Genomic DNA, 16683 nt, shown 5'->3' on the forward strand with positions numbered 1-16683 from the left:
TAGCGATGGGCAGTGCTGCCTCAGTTTTTCCAACTGAACTCGGTCTTCTCTGCTGTCTCCCCAGTGTCACCCCCACCACATTCTCTTGGTTTCACAAGACTGGCCAGATTCAGAAGGAGGGACAGGACCCCACCTTTCCATAGAGGAGCGTCAAGGTCACGGCAGAGACGAGCATGCTGGCTATCTTGAGGCCGTCTTGGAAACACAGGGGAACCTGCCAAGTCCCAGAGGCCAGGGCACCACGGCAGGGGGAGCCATGGGCCTCTCTCGGGCACACAGCACCCTTTCTAGGAAGTGAAACTTAAACCGAGTCAGATTCCGTGTCTGCATCTGGCAAGCTTTGGAGTCTGTGCCCATGCTCAGTTCAAAGATCCCTGAGCCTCAGGAAGCCCTGGGTGACCCGAAGGCTCCCCGGACCCCAGGCCTCCATCTCATAATGGGGTCCAGAAAGGGGTTCAATCAGTGGTGTCAGGTCCAGAAGGTTCTGAAGGGAGCAGAAGAGGCAAAGAGAAAAGCTTGCGCTGCACGTGGAAAGCCTCTCACCCCCATACTTCAGAGAACGAAGCTTCTCCTGTTTTATCAGCATGGAAACCATTAATTCCCCCTTAAAAAACAAACAAACAAACAAAAACCTTCTCCCTCCTCGTTTTTAAGTAGAAAGGAAGCCCCCAACTAACCCAAAAACCCCAAGTGAAGTGTGGGACCAGGCTTCAGGGAACTGGCCCCTAACTGCCCTCACTTCCCTCCTGCTTTGGTGGGAATGACACTCCTGAGGCTCGCCCCTTGGCCCTCTGAGCCCACGGCCACTGTGCCCACGGAAGCCATCCAGGAGGGAGGCCACCGTGTCACTGGGCAGCTGGCTGGCTTGTCGGGGGTGGGCGCCAGGCCATTCTTTGATTTGGGGGGGGTGCATTATAGGGTGTCTACAGCCTCCCTGGCTTCCCTACGTGGGACATGTGAGTAGCACCCACCCCCGGCCATGGATAGCAAAAATGTCTCCAGACATTGCCTCATGTCCCCTGGGGAATGTAATCGCCCCCAGGGGAGAAGCCCTGCCGTAAATGGATAGCAGCATAAAGAAACAAATGCAAAGACACTGCAGTTGGATTCTTGCTTGCCAAGGGCACTGATCTTTTTCTTACAAGGGGAGCAGGCCGCCTTGAAGACCACAAAGGAGGGGTTACAGGGACTCCTTCCCTGATGACTCAGAAGAGAACACCATGAAATTCCATGTCATTTATGGCATGACCCCTAAAACGTGGCCCCTAAGAGGAGGACCACTGGGTCCTGCCCACCGGAAACCATGCCTTCATCCAGTCGATGGGACTGGGTTGGCCAGAGCCCAGTGGGCTGGCCCACGGCTTAGGCTCAGAAGCCTGGATGTTGTTTGGTTACTTTTGGAGAGAGACACCTGTCTGTAGTGGCCTTTGTCTAAAGTGGGGCCTCAAACTCAAATGCCTGCAGGGGCTAGGCAGGAGAAATGAGGGACGTGGTCTGGATTTAGGGGGACAGGTTGGGGGGTGGGGACTGGACCACAATGGAGAGGTCATTTCTAAAGTGAAGACATTCAATACATTTTAAACACTGAGCACACCGAGCAAAGCTCCTCTGGAGCTTGGCCATAGGCCTATTTGCAACCCTTCAAAGCTATGTGATCTTTCCTGAGCACCTACTGTGTGCCAGGTGCTCCATAGGATGTTGGGAAGCAGCCATGAACATGGAGCAGGTCAGGCCTCTGCCCTCAAGGAGCTGACATCCTGGTGGGGGAGACAGATAATAAAGGGAGATGAATTTCAGGTCGTTTTAAGAGCTTTGAAGAAAATCGTCAGGGACACAGGATAGAGAGTAAATCAGGGGAGGTCCCTAGGAAGGGGTGATGTTTCAGGTGAGACCAGAAGGTGGTGAGAAGCTAGTTGTAGGGGAAGTGCTTTCTAACCAAGGGAAAAAGCAAGTGCAAAGGTCCTGAGGTCGGACTGAGTTTGGTTGAAGAACAGAATAAAGACCAGTATGGCAGAAGCAGAAGTGGGAGCCTGCCATAGAGGAGGTTGGACATCACCTTCCCTTGGCCCACACCTTCCACATAGGCCACACCTGTTGTTCTTGCGAGGTGTTTAGGGGAAATGGGAATCAGACACAAATTCCCACGTCTGTTCTTTGTTCTTTTGTCTCAGCTGTGGACAGAGGCTTCCCTGGGAGCAAGTTACAAAGTTGTTTCTGCAAAAGGCCTTTGGCCAAAAGCAATAAAGTTGGACCTGAACAGAGTCATTATTCATCCCTAATTGTGGGCCGGCTCTCAGTGTAGACTGAGACTGTAGATCTCAGCTGGGACTGAGGATTCCAGTCTCCTATTTTTTAACCCCACACTCTTGGTACAGTTGACCCCCACAGGACACGTATTTATGGTTCCAGAGACTGTATGTAGTTCCCTTCGAAAAGAACATAAAGGGATACAGATCTGTTTTGGCGGCCCTGGTATTAATCTTCTCATTCTTTCTTCCCTTTCCACCCAAGCCACAGCCGTGGGCGCCATCCTCACCCATCATATGCCCCTGCGATTAGCAGATGAGCTTCTCATTAGCTCACCTTGGAAACGGCCCGGCGTTTACAATTATTTGAGAAGCTTGTACTCATCGGCGGGGGAAGGAGTCAGAAGCAAATTTTACCAAATAAGTCACTAAATTTAGAGACGCGAGTGGAGAGAATTTCGCATGACAGGTCCATTTCCAACCCTGACATGCTGTGCAGTCTAATCAGCAGCTGGAAAGACTGCCACAGGGAGAAAAGCCATAGGTTAGAGGTGCTCCTTGTGCTCGGATCAGCTTCTCCCGCTGGTGGTCTCACTGCACTGGGGGGGTTCACCGGGTATCAACAGGTGTACTTTGTGTCACCCTCTCCTGCCATGTGACCTAGTGGTAATCATGTGACCAAAGTTGGTCAATTAGACTCTCTTACGGGGCTTTTGACTCTTAAAAGGAATGTCAAGAGCAGAAGGAAAAATCAGGGTGCATTTGTCCCATTCGAACCCCTCCTCCAGCAACTCCTGCTGGGGGTGGGGGGCTAGAGCTTCCTAAGCTAAAGCCTTAGAAGGCCTGGCAGCTTTCATTTTTGTGTTTTAGGAGTCAGGCTACCCCGAGACCACCATACTGTGAGGAAGGGCAAGCAGCTGTGGGAAGAGGCCATGGGGAGGAGGATGGAGGATTCAGCCGATGGCCCCAGTGAACTCCCACCTGATGACCAGCACGAGCCGCTGGCCATTTGAGTGGAGCCATTGTGGACCTTCCAGCTGGTATCACAGGAAGCAAGAGAACCAGCGGGCAACCCACAGAATTGTTACAAATACACTGTTGCTTTAAGCCACTGAGCTGGGGGCCATCTGTTACAAAGCAGAAACACAACCAAAGAGCCTTGAATGACACTGATTCGAGCCCATTCCTCCAACTGAAATGTCACAAATGACTGATGATGAATCAAGATGTTTGGTCTCCAGTGGCCAATGGCTTTAATCAGATGAACACTTAGAGGAGAACTCATTCACTCATTTTTCCATCATTGTTTCAAACAGCCAGTGAGCTGAGCACTGAAGGTACCAAGATGAACAAGCGTAAGGCGCTCCTATTCCAGTGGGAGCGCCACACATGGTGCCTCAGTTCGCTCAATTTCAAAATGGAGATGATAATAGGCCTTGATCAAAAGCTTTGTGGTGATGAGGAAATGCTTGGCAACAAGCACCCAATAGCTCTTAGACTTCTGTTATTATTGTAAACAAAGTTGCAATGCATGGTCTCTAGAAATGGTGGCTGTTTGATCTGAACAAAGTGTTGTGGAGGAGGAATGAACTCCAAGGACCATGTGGGCCAGGCAGGTGACATAAATGAGTCAAGTGGGCTCAGTGCAAGAAAACCCCACACACTCTCTTCTCTCCAGCTCTCATTCTACACTTTTGACAGAGGCGTAAGAACAAAGAAGTACTGCTCCACAACGAGAACAGCAGGGCATGTGCAATGACCAATAGCAAGTGACCCTGATTGCAGCCTCAGACAATAGGGAATGGGGCGGTGGGGGTACTGTGGCAAAGTGGAGAACCCACGATCAGTGGGGATGGGAACTCAGGGTGGCCAAATATGGCCCACATCTCCCTATTTTTCACAAGCTGGAAACTCTAATTTTTAAAAGGTAAAATCTCACAATTTTTAAAGACCTGACAACTAACTTGAAAAAATGTTCAAAACAGCATGTAGGTTAAACATTTCTGTGAGCTGAATATAGGCCCTGCTTAGACAGCTTGTGACGTCCTACTCTAATAGGACAGAACAAGGAGAGACTTCTTTGTGCTCCACTTTCCCTGTCTGTGAAATGGGGATTAGAAGGTCTCTGTGCTATAGATGGAATGTGTGTGTCTCCCCCAAAATCCTATGTTGAAACCTAATCCCCAATAGGATAGTATTAGGAGGTGGGGTCTTTGGGAGGGTGGAGCTCTCATGAATGGCATTAGTGTCCTTCTAAACTAGACCCCAGAGAGTTCCCTTGCCCCTCTGTCATGTCAGGACACGAGAAGGCGTCATCTGTGACTGTGGAAGTGGTCTCTCACCAGACTCTGAATCTGCTGGCACCTTGACCTTGACCTTGGTGAGAAATTTCTGTTGCTTATAAGCCTTCTAGTGTCTAGTCTTCTGTTACAGCAGCCTGAACAGACGAAGAGGGCCGGCATCACGAAGTCACCATGTGTTCACCTGAGTGGGCATTCAGAACGCCGCCTGGTGTGCAGAAATGTGAGCTTTCAGGAGCGTGAGTTCAGGAGAGGAGGTGAGAGAGGCAGGTCTTCTGAGCTGTGACAGCTCCTTTCAGGAGGGGCCCGTATGGGTGGGGGGAGAATAGATTTCCCAGGGCACCTGCAGAAATGTCACGCCGCTGATCTCGCATATTAACATTCATGTCCCCAGCGGAGCCTTCTGCCACAGCCCTTCCTCATCCCCACTGTGGCCTGAGGGCGATGGCCGCCCCTCTCTGAGCGATGTCAACATGAACCCCAGCTCCAGTTCAGGGGCCGGTGAGTGCAAAAGCAACCCTCCCCACTCCCACCTTTGCTTTCTGCAAATGACAAACTGGTTTTGACTCCTTTGCCTTGAGCAGTCACCTGCAAGCAAGGATCCCCAAACACTAGATTCAGACCCAGCTGTACATCTTCAAGCCTCCTTCCCAGATTCCTTCATCCAAAAAATATCTCCTGAGCACACAGAGTGCCAGCCCTGTTCTGGGTGCTAGGGATACAGAGGTGAACGAGACAGATCTGCTTCCTCTAGCCACAGGGCTTGCTTTTAGTGAGAGGAGAGAGACAAAGAACAAATCAACAAATAAGCGCATTGAGATAACTGCAGAGAGTGGTAAGTGTTATAAAGCAGGCGTCATTCTAGGTATTATCTAAGGATGTGATGTTTGAGCTGAGACCTGACGGATCAGAAGGAGCCAGACTTGTGATATCCAGGCAGGGGGGACAGCAAGTGCAAAGGCCCCGAGGTTGGAACAGGCTTTGCTGTGGCCAGTGTGACAGTGTAATAAGCTTGGAGGAGCGGGGTGTGAGTTGGGGGCCGAGGCCAGGCAGCCATAGTACCCATAGGACAGGGTAGCCTATGGCAGGGGTCTGGACTTTACTATCGGCACAACAGGCCACCAGAAGGAGGGTTTTATTACAGGAGCTGCCACCACCTATTTGCAGAAATGCCTAGCAGAAGGCACCCCATCCAGCACCTTCTCTTTCTGTGTTAGCAGTCTGAAACTTCAGCTGTACATGGGAGTCACCTGGGAGCTCTAAAATATCCTGATGCCCTGGCCCTACCCCCGGGGCACTGATTTAATTGGTCTGGGGGGTGGCCTGGGTGCTGGGATTTTTACAAGCTGCCCTGGAGATGGCTAGGAACTTGTGCTCCGCTTATGAGCATCTCCTGAGTACGTGGTGACAAGCCCACCTTGGGCTTCCAGGACCGGCTCAGAGTCCTATAGGGTTGGTCCCCAAAGTTTGCTCCCTTCCTGAGCTGGCCTGGCTGAGGCCTAAAAGTCAGGTGGGGGGGGTCAGGTGGGGAGTGGGACATGGCGGAGCCCATCAGCTCAGGAAGCCTCAGACTCGAGCTCTAGGCCCAGTTACCTCTTCTACTTGTGGCCATCTGTCCGAGCTGGACTCCCTCCTCTGCGGCGGGGGGTGGAGGGGGGAACCACAGCCTTCCTTATGGGCAGGGCAGTTGAGAGAGGTGGTGTAGAACCCCTTCGAGAAGCTAAAAAGAAAGCAGTGGATAGTTCCCCGCAAAACCAAAAAACAGAACTACCCTATGATCTAGCAATTTCACTTCCAGTATTTACACAAAGGAAATGAACTCACTATCTCGGAAAGATACCTGCACCCCCTTGTCTGCTGCAGCCTTATTCGCGACGGGCCCAGACACGGAAGCAGCATTGGTGTCCGTTGAGGGATGAGCACACAGAGAAGAGGTGGTGTGTAGACACACATCATGGTCTGGTCTATCACTCAGCCATGAGAAAGGAGACCCTGCCATTTGTGATCATGTGGATGGACCCGGAAGGCATTATGCTTAGCGAAATAAGTTGGACAGAGAAAGACAAAGACTGTATGAGCTCACTTAGGTGTGGAATCTCGAAACAAAACAAAACACGGAACTCACACACAGAAGAGACTGGTGGCGGCCAGAGGTGGGGGGTGAGGGGTGAGCAAAATGGGTGAAGGTGGTCGACAAACAGGTGCAAACTTTCAGTTATAACTGGGGACAATGTACAGTGTGGTGACCATGGCTCATGAGGCTGTGTTGAGTATTTGCAAGTTGCTAAGAGAACAGATCTTAAAAATTCTCATCACGAGAAAAAACCATTTAACTGGGTGATGATGGATATTAACTATACTGTGGTAATCATTTTACAAAGTGTACGCATATCAAATCATCGTGTTGTACACCTAAAACCAATACATTGTTAAAGGTCAATTATATCTCAATTAAAAAAAAAAAGCTAAAAAGGATCTATAAGTATAAGCAACGACGCCTGACTTTGGGAAGCAATTTTCATGCGTCCACTCACGTACTCGTGTCTCACTGTGAGTGCCAGTGGTGGGGAGGGTGCAAGGAAGCTAACTAGGATTATCTCCATTTTACAGAAGAGGGATCTGAGGCTCAGAGGGGCAGAGCAGGTATGTGAATCAGGATGTCGGATTCTAGAGTGCATCTTCTTAACCACTGGGACACACCGATTCTCAGAGATGTGTCTTATGTCCAGTCTTCTCTACCTTCTTCATCTCCTGCCTGGGTGGAAGCCACACCCGGATGGACCCAAGAACACGTCAATAAGAGGGCAATGAGCAGGAAGAGGAGCCTGGGGACAGCTCTGAGGCAGAAGCTGTGGGTGCCCCCCCAAGGACCTTCCCCCGTTTACAGGACCCCAACTTTGTTAAAGAGGTGGACTCTTGTCTTGGCAATAAACCAGCATTAGTCTAAGCCCATCGTTCTCAGAAGGGTGAAATCAGCCCAAAGGGGTGTTTGCAGGAATTTGTGAGGATTCTTTTGCTTGTCACAGTGACCGGGGGATGTTTCTGGCATCTGGTGGGGGTACAGGGATGCTGGATAATTTGTAACGCTCCACACAGTGAAGAACAGCCCCATTTCCAGCACGACTTTCCAATGTCCCACAAGACACTCACGTAGGTGAAACAGCTTTTATAGTTACCTGACCTCAGAAATGAACCCCATTTCACATATAAATACAAAAGATGTTTTGCCTGGTTCTCCTCTACACTGAATTTTCTGGGAATGCAACCACTAAGTAAACTGAGGGAAGACTGTAGTTTGTTTTGTGTAGAAATTTGGGGTAATTGTTCACTATCTGGGAAAATCACATTGTTTATGGCCATAGCACTTGTGGTATTTGAGCTGTCCAAACCACATGTTCATACCCCACTGCGTCTGTAATGGTCAGATTTATGGGATCCCACACTAGTGCGGGCATCTGACTGCTTCATTATGTCTTCCAGTGTAGTGTGTCTAAGATATTGCCGTACATATGTTTACCTATAACTCACTTTCCTCTTGGTTTTCCTTTAAATTACAGTCGGGGTATTTGATCAATTAAGAAATGTGCAGATAAGTTATATTATCTATGAATTTATTTCAGGTAAACTTGGCAAAAACATTTGTTTTAAGAAGAGGGTGTCTGATCTGCTAATTTGGGGAACCACTGAGCTAAGTCAAATGAAAAGCCCATTTCCCTTTGCCAGTGTTTGGCTTAGGCTTGAGTACAAAACCCAACCCTGCAACAATGAGGCATGAAGCAAAGTCTGCTGGGATGAGGGTGTTCTTGGAAGGATTTTGCTCTCTGATTAAAAGACAAACAGCATGGAGTCCTGCTCTTTGTTTCCACTTTGTATGGAGATGTAATGTCTGGAGCTGCAACAGCCACCTTGAGACCATGAAGCAGCAAGGCCAATGACATGACAAGGACAGAGGATCTGAGGACAGGAAGATCCTGGGTCTCTGAAGACATTATTGTACAAACAAACTGGCTCCAGGGCTCCCGTCTCAGACTCTTGTTAAGTGATAACTAACGTTTTTATTGCATAAACCACTCTCAGCCAGGAATTCCGTTACTTGCTGTGAATACATCTTGAATCACATTCAAATGATTAGGACACTAAGAACTGTAGTAGGATTTCCTCTTCTCTGAAACATCCAGAAAAGTGGTCTGTGGATAGTGTCTGTCTCTAGAGCAGGCCAGTAATGCAGCTTTTGGATGATCTGATTTTCACCAGAGCATGAACATCTCCTGAACTTCTGGGAGCTGATCGTTTTTCATTCTCTTTCGAAAAGCTCCTCTTTTCTGGCTGCTGAGGTGGGTCAAGTCACTGAATGGGGCCCTGCCTGGGAGCCAAGAAGAAAGTCTATTGGCAGCATTCTTCACCTAATACATCTGGCTTCCACCTGGCCAAACACATCTTGGGTACTGCTCGTCATCCCGGGGGAAGGCCCTGTCCATCAACTCACACTTACAAGACCTACGTATGTTTTGGAGTGTGTAGAATTCAAAATGGCTGTGGTCTCTGGTGAGAGAGAATTCCATTTAGGCTGGGTCTGGGCTGGAGGAGAAGCTCTGAAGACCATGCCAACAGGTGTTCTACCAAGGAGGCATCATGTTGCCTGTGAGGCCCAAGATCCCACCTGATCTTAAATTCCCAAGGGCATCTGTTGTAGCATCATGAATATTGAGTTCGGTCTGCTCATCACTGAGCAATGAGGAGATGGGCAAGGGAAGGCTCAGCCTGGGCCTTTGGGAATTTCTCAGGAGCATGTGGGGTGTGCTAAAAATACTCATCAAATAGATGCAGAACAGGCATGATGGGAGGAGGGGACCATACCAGAGAATAAAATACATTTTCCCTAGACGATTGTGTCCAGCCCCATGGCCTCAAATAACATCGGTGCTCTGCTGACTCCCAAAAATTTAGGCGGCCAGCCCCAACCAGCTCCAACCAGCTCCAACCAGCTCCAGACTTGTGTATCCAGCAGCAACTGAGCGCTCAGACCCGCAGGTCATCTCAAACCCAGCACTGCCATGACTGATTCTATTGGCAACATTCCCCCCACCCCCAAACCTCTCTCCTAGTCTCATTCAAGAATCTCCAACCCCCCCTCCCCTACCCTGACAGGCTGTCTGATCACCCCTGGTTCCCTGGCACAATGGTGTTTGTCGTGGGGGCCGTTGTGTGCACTGGGGAATGTTCAGCAGCATGCCCGGTCTCTGCCCACTAGATGCTTCTAGCACCCTCTCCCCAGTTGTGACAACCCAAAGTGTCTCCAGACATTGCTAAATGTCCCCTGGGGGGCAAAACTGCCCCTGGCTGAGAAGCCACAGTTCTTTCCTTCATTCTGAACATGCAATGCACCAGAAAGTTCTGCTGGCTCTGCCTCCAAAATGATCTCCGATTCACCATTTCACTCCGTGTCCACCGATCGCACTGCCACCCAGGCCAGGATCAGCCCCCACCCACCTGTCCCACCTGTCCCTCGAAGAGCATCCCTCACAGGCTAGCCATGAAGATCTGCCTAAAACAAACCATATCGTTCCCTGACTTTAAACTCCTCAATGGTTTTCCATTTCCTTTGAAACAAGATCTAAAGTTCTCACCATGGCCCATTATTTCTCACCACTGACCTCATCTTCTGCCGCTCCCCACCCCCAGGTTTCTATCTGTGTTTTAAACAGGTGTCTCAGGCCACTCCTCTCCACTTCCAAGCCTTTGCACTGGCTGTTCCCTCTAGTCGGAATGCTCTTCCCTCAGATCTTTCTGAGGCTGGCCCATTCTTAAAATTTAGGTCACAGCTCAGAGGTCACATTCCCAGAGAGGTCTCCCCTGTCACCTGCCAGAGCGCACCCCCCGCCCCTCCCCCATCACGCAGCCATTCTCCATCATAGGCTATTTTTTTTCCATTGTAGAGCCTGTCACTTCCCGAAAGAGCCTTATTTGTGGACTTTGCTTGTGCATTATTATCTGCAGGGTTCTCTCTTGTTCATCCCAATGCCTAACCAGTGCCTGGCACACAGTAGCTGCTCAATAAACATGCGTGCCCTGACAAATAGGAGGAATGCTCTCTTGCTCTGTACGGCAGTTTCCTAATACCTTCACACCCCTAATCTCACGTGGAGCATTTCCCCTGCCCCCCCAACAGCCCCTGCATTAGGCAGGAAGACAAGACAGGCACACTCCAGGGGCCCCTTTCCCAAGCCTCCCTGCCGAGGTAGGACACACACGTGGTACTGTGGTTCACTCTGCAGCACCCAGGGCCCTCCTTGGGAGTTTGATTCAGCAGGGTCTGGACTTTGCATTTTTAAAACAAATACCTCCAGATGATTCTCATGTAAAGAGAACATCTGCCCCTGGCCGCCAGAAAACACAGAAACAAGGCCGGGCTGTATCTTTCAGACACTGAGGCAGAAAAGTCAGGCCTCCAATGCCTGATGACCCCAGTGGAGAGGGAGGGGACGCCGCTCACCCAGCAGCTGTTTCCATGGTGCCCACCTTGACCAAAATGATGACAGGTCCCTCTGACCAAATTAGTGTTCCCCTGCGTCACAGGTATTGGCTATTTGCCTCCCCAGCAATGAGGCTTCCTTTCACTGGCATGCCCCCAACTTGTGCTCTCCAGGGCTTCGGGGGCTCAGTCGCTCTGTCCCTAGCTCCAGGGTGGGGCCCGGGAGCGTGGCCAACTCATTTCCTTGGCCAGTGTTGGTCTGGAGTGAGCACATGACATAAACCAGTCCCATCAGAGGGACGCCTGGGGCGAGGATGGGCATTTCCAGAAAAGAGGCTTGTTCTTTCCTGTTGGGCTTGAATCAGAGACAACAAGAGGACCACTCTTCAGCAGTCAACCCGGACACCTCAATTATGATAACACTCAGTATTCACTGAGGGCCTGCCAAGCTCAGACGCCGTGCTAAGCACTTGACATTGATGATCTCATTTCATCCTTTACCACAAACCAGGAGATAAGTGCTACGATCATCGTCATTTGCTGGATGACAACACTGCGGCACAGAGAGATTAACTAATGCTCCCCAGATCACACAGCTGGGCAGGTAGCCAGGCAGTCTGGCTCCCCTAACCACGGAGCTAGGGCCTGCCCACCCCCTGGAGCCAGAGGGAAACCAGCCCCGTGGAAGAAAGAACAGAGATGCAGGGGAACAGATACTCATGACAGCATCTGAGCCCTGACCCAGCTGTGCCTGAAGCTAGAGTTACCTGAGCGTTTTTTGGTTATAAAAGCCAACACGTCCCTTCTTTTCTCCTTATGCTGGTTTGAGATTTTTTTCCTCTTTCTGTTGCTTACAAGAGAAAGGATCCTGATTACTTTACAGTCTTTTTATGAAAATACCCCTAACTGATATTCCATTTGCGACTTGCACACAGCAGCTGCTCAGTAAACACCAACAGATGTGGGTGGAGACTGCTTTTGTGCCCTACCTCCCCACCCCACTGCCCCCCTTCACTGCTGGGTGTGTAACCCTAACACCCGACTGCGGCCAGGCCAATGCCACTTCCCCTTTCGGCTCCAAGTGAGGCCTAGTTCCCTAGCAACCATCCCAATTAGGTAATCATGCCATTTATCAGGATGCCAATTAATTATAATGATCCTAATGATTTTCCAATTAGGTAGTGCCTTGAATCCAATCAGGGGCATTGCAGACTCCCCAGGCAGGGCTCATCACAAGGAAGGCTGAGGCCCTCACCTGCAGGTCAGCTCTGAGGAGCCCCACCTTCCATGTCCCCCAGCCACGCAGGGCCCAGGCCTGGTACAAAGCTGGGAACCTCAGAGCCACCTCTCCAGGGACAGGCCAATGTGACTCCATCACCAACCACAAGAGGGCCTCACCTGTAGGAGAATTTTAACCCTTCCACCATTGTGCCTTCAGTGGGCATAAACCTTCACCTCAGATGTCATGCTTTTTTCTTCCAATTTTAGTATATGTGCTGCCGAAGCGAGCACGTCATGCTTTTTTCTATCAGCCACATTTGATCTGTCTCTTTGCATTCCGAGTAGGGGAGAGTGTGTGCGTACTTGCAGGGGGATGGGCAGGAAACGTGGCCAGGCAATTGCACATTTTCCTTAGGGTAAAACCCCCTTGCAAACCAAATACAAATCTGAGATTCCCCTAAATACTGGAGATTTTTGGAGGAAAGTGGGATTATTGATGGGCTTCTGTCTTTCCAACTTTTATTGTCTAAATGTGTTTTCTTCCACTGAGCATGTACTTCTTCTACGTTTGGAAGAAAGACCAAGGTCATGGAGGGAGGAGAGCACAGTGGGTCAGAGTGGACGCCGGAGCCTCAGGGCCTCTTAGATCCAGGCTCTCCCACTGACCAATTGTCAGGAAGTCATGATCCGCTCTGTGCCTCCACTTCACTCTTCTTTAACATGATGAGAAGCACAGAACCTATCTTACAGGGTTTTTGTGTGGATTAAACAAGTTATTATGTACAAGGGGTTAGATCAGTGTTTGGCTCATAAAAACACCACCATCGTAAGTCTAGATTAAGCTCTTTCTTCGAACTGCAAGCTGGTCAAGAATTCTAATACTCTCTTGGAGGACAAGGCTTTTGTTTTCTTTCTGGGGGACTAAATCTAAGAACAGACTTGGCAGAGTTGGGTGATATTCCCAGTCTGGCTAACTTAGGAGACCAGAAGCTGCCCCTTGAGGCATGACCAAACAGATAAATTAAACCTATCCAGGGAAAGGAAGAGAGAAATGTCATCCCCAAATCAAATGGCACACACGTCAGGGTGCGTAACTATACTTCAGCTAGGTCCTGTGGATGGCAGCTGAACATAGCTGTTGGGCAGGGGACACACGCATGCGTGTGTGTGCGCTCATGAACACGCATGAGCGCGCGCGCACACACACACACTCTCCCACACAGCCACACCGTCCTCCTCCAAGCCTAGGCTTTTTACAATTAACTCATTATTCAACCCTTAAGTTTGAAAACTTAACATGTTATTAGGGTTTTTTAAAAAGCCATAAATTCAAATAAAAAAACCCCAAAACTATACGCAAAGCCCAAACACCAAACCCACATTGACTCTCAGCCATGGCAGTTAAAACACTGGGCATTTATGTACATACACTTGGCTCGAGGAAGGCAGATTCTTCATGTGCAAAAGTCCAAGGAGTCATCAGCCAAGCCTGCCACGGTTGCCCTTCGAGTTACTTTTTAGAACACTAATTTACACCCCCGGACGGGCTGTTTTGATGAGTGTTCTCCCCTCCATGACGGAGGACAAGCAAAGCTGGGAGAACCTCTCTGACAAGGTGAGTGGTCTCCAGTCTGTCCCCTCACCCTCTTTACATATGTATGAATGGCTTTAATTAAAACCCTCCCGTGGTTCTGTGATGGGTGTCGGAGATGCAGTAAGAAGTCCCCTTCGCTATTAACTACGAGAGGAAAGTGGCGCTTGCTGCCCTGGGGACAGACCCCATTGTCCTCCAGGGAAAGCCCATCCTACCCACGACTCTGTCCCCAGAGAACCGGCTCAAGAGCAGCCTCCCCTTCCCTTCCCCGAAGGAAGGGAGGGTGGCGCTGTGGGACCGAGGCAGGGGCAGATGGAGGGGGCCAGGGTGGGCATCTCAGCATGCACAGATGTGCAGATGCCCAGATTCAAACGTAAGCTGAATGTAATTACTTGGTTAATTAAATATTGACTTTTAACTCAAAAAGTGATTAAAACAAGCTGCCAGAAAGAGAGGAGAGGGGCAGGGAAGGAAGCAGAAGTTTCAGGAAGGAGGAAGAGAAGGATGAGGATTGTCCTACTGTGTGCAGGGGACGTGGTCTTCAGTCTTAGGGCAGGTAGGAAATTGCGGGCCGAGGTCACTGTGCAAAACTAGGATTTGCGGGTGTCTCTACATTTTCCCTACGTAAGACCGTCTCTCTTTACGAGGCTGCTCTCCAAGTGAACCGAGCGGGCTTCTGGCTCAGGGACTAGATACCGATCATCGCCTTTCCCTGGAACTAATGCGGTACCGGGCACGAGGACATGCTCCAGAGATGCTTTTAGAACGAATGAACTACTATCAAGAATTAAATTAAAACAACAACAACCCAGAAAAGAAAGAAAAGTGCACTCCTACAAATGGCCTCACGGTCACACTTCTGAACCCCTCGGGAGCCCGCGGAGGGGAGCATCTCTCTACAAGGCGATGAGAACTGGGTCTGACCTGGCCTGGGAGGAAGTTTGTCTTTTCAATCCTATTTGCCCTTTCGGTATCTGCGAGTTCCCAGCCACCCTGAAGATCCGGTCCACCGCTTTCCCGTGTCCTGCCTGGACAAGCCCCACGTGGTCTGGCTTCTAGCCGGTCCGTTGGGTCTAAACTCAAAGGGGTCAAGGAGGCCATCCCCCCGCGGCCGGCGGGCCCGGGCGCGCCTCCCCCGGGGTCCTCTAGCGCTCCGCGCGGCTTCCGCGGGTCCGGGGCGCGGTGGGAAGTGCTCACCCGCTCGCCCGGCCCGCCGGCGGGGTCAAACGGGTCACCCCCCCGCGGCCGGCCGGCGCCGGGGCCGCCCGCCCGGTCCCACCTCCGCGCGCCCCGCTGGGGCCGGAGCCGGGCGGTCGGGACCGGCCCCCGCTCACCTGGGCGTCGCTGCGACGGCTGGGGGGCCCCCGCCCCGCCCACCCGGGCCCCGCGCGCCCCACTCACCAGCGCGCACGGCCCCGGCGGCCTCACCCGGCGCGGGGCGCCGCCGCCTCTGCCGCAGCCCGGCCGGGCCGCGGGGCGCAGGGGACTCCGCGCCGCTGCCGCTGCTGCCGCCGCCGCCGCCGCCGCCGCCGCATCCCCGGCGAGTGCCGCCGCCGCTCCTCCTCCCCTCCTCCGCCTCCTCCCGCCTCTCCGTCGCCCCCCCACCGGCTCGGCCGCGCCGCCGCCCCCCGGCCCCCGCGCCCCGCCCTCGCCAAAGTCCGGCTCGGCGCCCCGCCCGGGCCGCTCTCACATCGCCCCAGCCCGGCCGGCCGCGCTGCCCGAGCCAGCCCCTTGGCACGGCGCGGCCCGCTGCCCGCCCGCCGGCCTCCGCGCGGGGAAGGCGAGCGCGCGCCGTGGCGGGCGCGCCGGACCCCGAGCCGCGGGCGGGGGGGCCGGGGCCGGGGGGACCCGCCGCGGCGCCCTCCCTGCGCGCCCCCCGCCCCGCGCCAGCGCTTTACCTCCGGCTCGATGGCCGCGCGGCCGGGCCGGCCCGGTCCCGTGGCCCTCCGCGCACGGCCCTGGCCCCGAAGTCCGGCCCCGGACGGGGCAGCGGCGGAGAGCGGGGGTCCGCGCAGCTCTCGGCCTCCCGATGCCTCGGGACCCGACTGGCCGCGCTCCCGGCGCCGAGCGCGCACCCTCGCCGGGACACGGACGCACACTCACCCGACACACACTCGCTCCCGCTCGCCCTCGGCGGAGAGTTGAAACAGCTGTGGGATTCGCCCCGGAGCTGGAAACGAGGGAGGGACGCGAGCCAGAGCCGCGCGCGCGTGTGTGCATGTGTGTGTGTGCAACACACAGACGGGGGGGCATCGCTAATAAATCAAATACTGCAGTAAAGTGTGGAGGACCACTGAGCAGCTCCACTTGGCTGGAAACGAAGAGAATCCTTGCCTCTTGGCCGCTTTTTCTCCTCCCTCGGAGCTGGAAGGAGCCAGTGTTCCGCGAGGCGTGTGACAGCCCCGGCCGGGCGCTCCCCTTGTAATGACACGTTAATAAATGTTTTCTTTTATCTGCTTTCACAGGGCTCGCCCCGGTCTGCAAACACCCGACCGCCTTTGCTGAAAGCCCGGCGCTGGCCTCTGACTACACACATCTGCCTTGGGAGCTGCGGGCTGGAGCGGGAGCCCCCAGCTAGATCGCGGGGTGAACTGCCCACGCGCCCGGGAAGCTTCCTGAGATACGAACTTGAACTCAAGTGAAAAGAGCTGCGGTGGCTCAGAAATGGTCCGGGAATAGGAAAGAAAGGAGAAACCGGCTTCCTCCTCCGAAAGGGGAGGAACTCGACTCAAGGTGGTGCTGTCCACCGCGGTTTCCACTGTCCCCAGTGCCACGGCAGAGGCCGGAGGGGGACGGGGCTGACAGGGGTGGGCAAAGAGCCGGCAGACAACCAACCGGTAGCAGCAGAAA

The 16683-nt window shown here is 52.7% G+C and overlaps 1 protein-coding gene across 6 annotated transcripts in view; it reads right to left on the bottom strand.

Moving 5' to 3' along the window:
* Nucleotides 1–16157, bottom strand: part of SULF2 (sulfatase 2) — a 114251-nt gene extending 98094 nt beyond the window's left edge. For 4 of the 6 annotated variants that reach the window (XM_064573327.1, XM_064573326.1, XM_064573325.1 and 1 more), the window contains exon 1: nt 15235–15372. The gene's annotated coding sequence lies outside the window, so the exon portion shown is untranslated. Of the gene's footprint in view, nt 1–15234; nt 15373–15731; nt 15890–15936 lie in introns of those variants that run through there. The other 2 variants (XM_045885911.3, XM_045885913.3) reach the window with 2 other exon arrangements.
* Nucleotides 16158–16683: the final 526 nt, after the last annotated feature.

The sequence above is a fragment of the Mirounga angustirostris genome, unplaced genomic scaffold, assembly GCF_029215605.1.
Source record: "Mirounga angustirostris isolate CCGP_5_RB_7025 unplaced genomic scaffold, mMirAng1.0.hap1 SCAF_10, whole genome shotgun sequence".
Lineage (NCBI taxonomy): Eukaryota > Metazoa > Chordata > Mammalia > Carnivora > Phocidae > Mirounga > Mirounga angustirostris.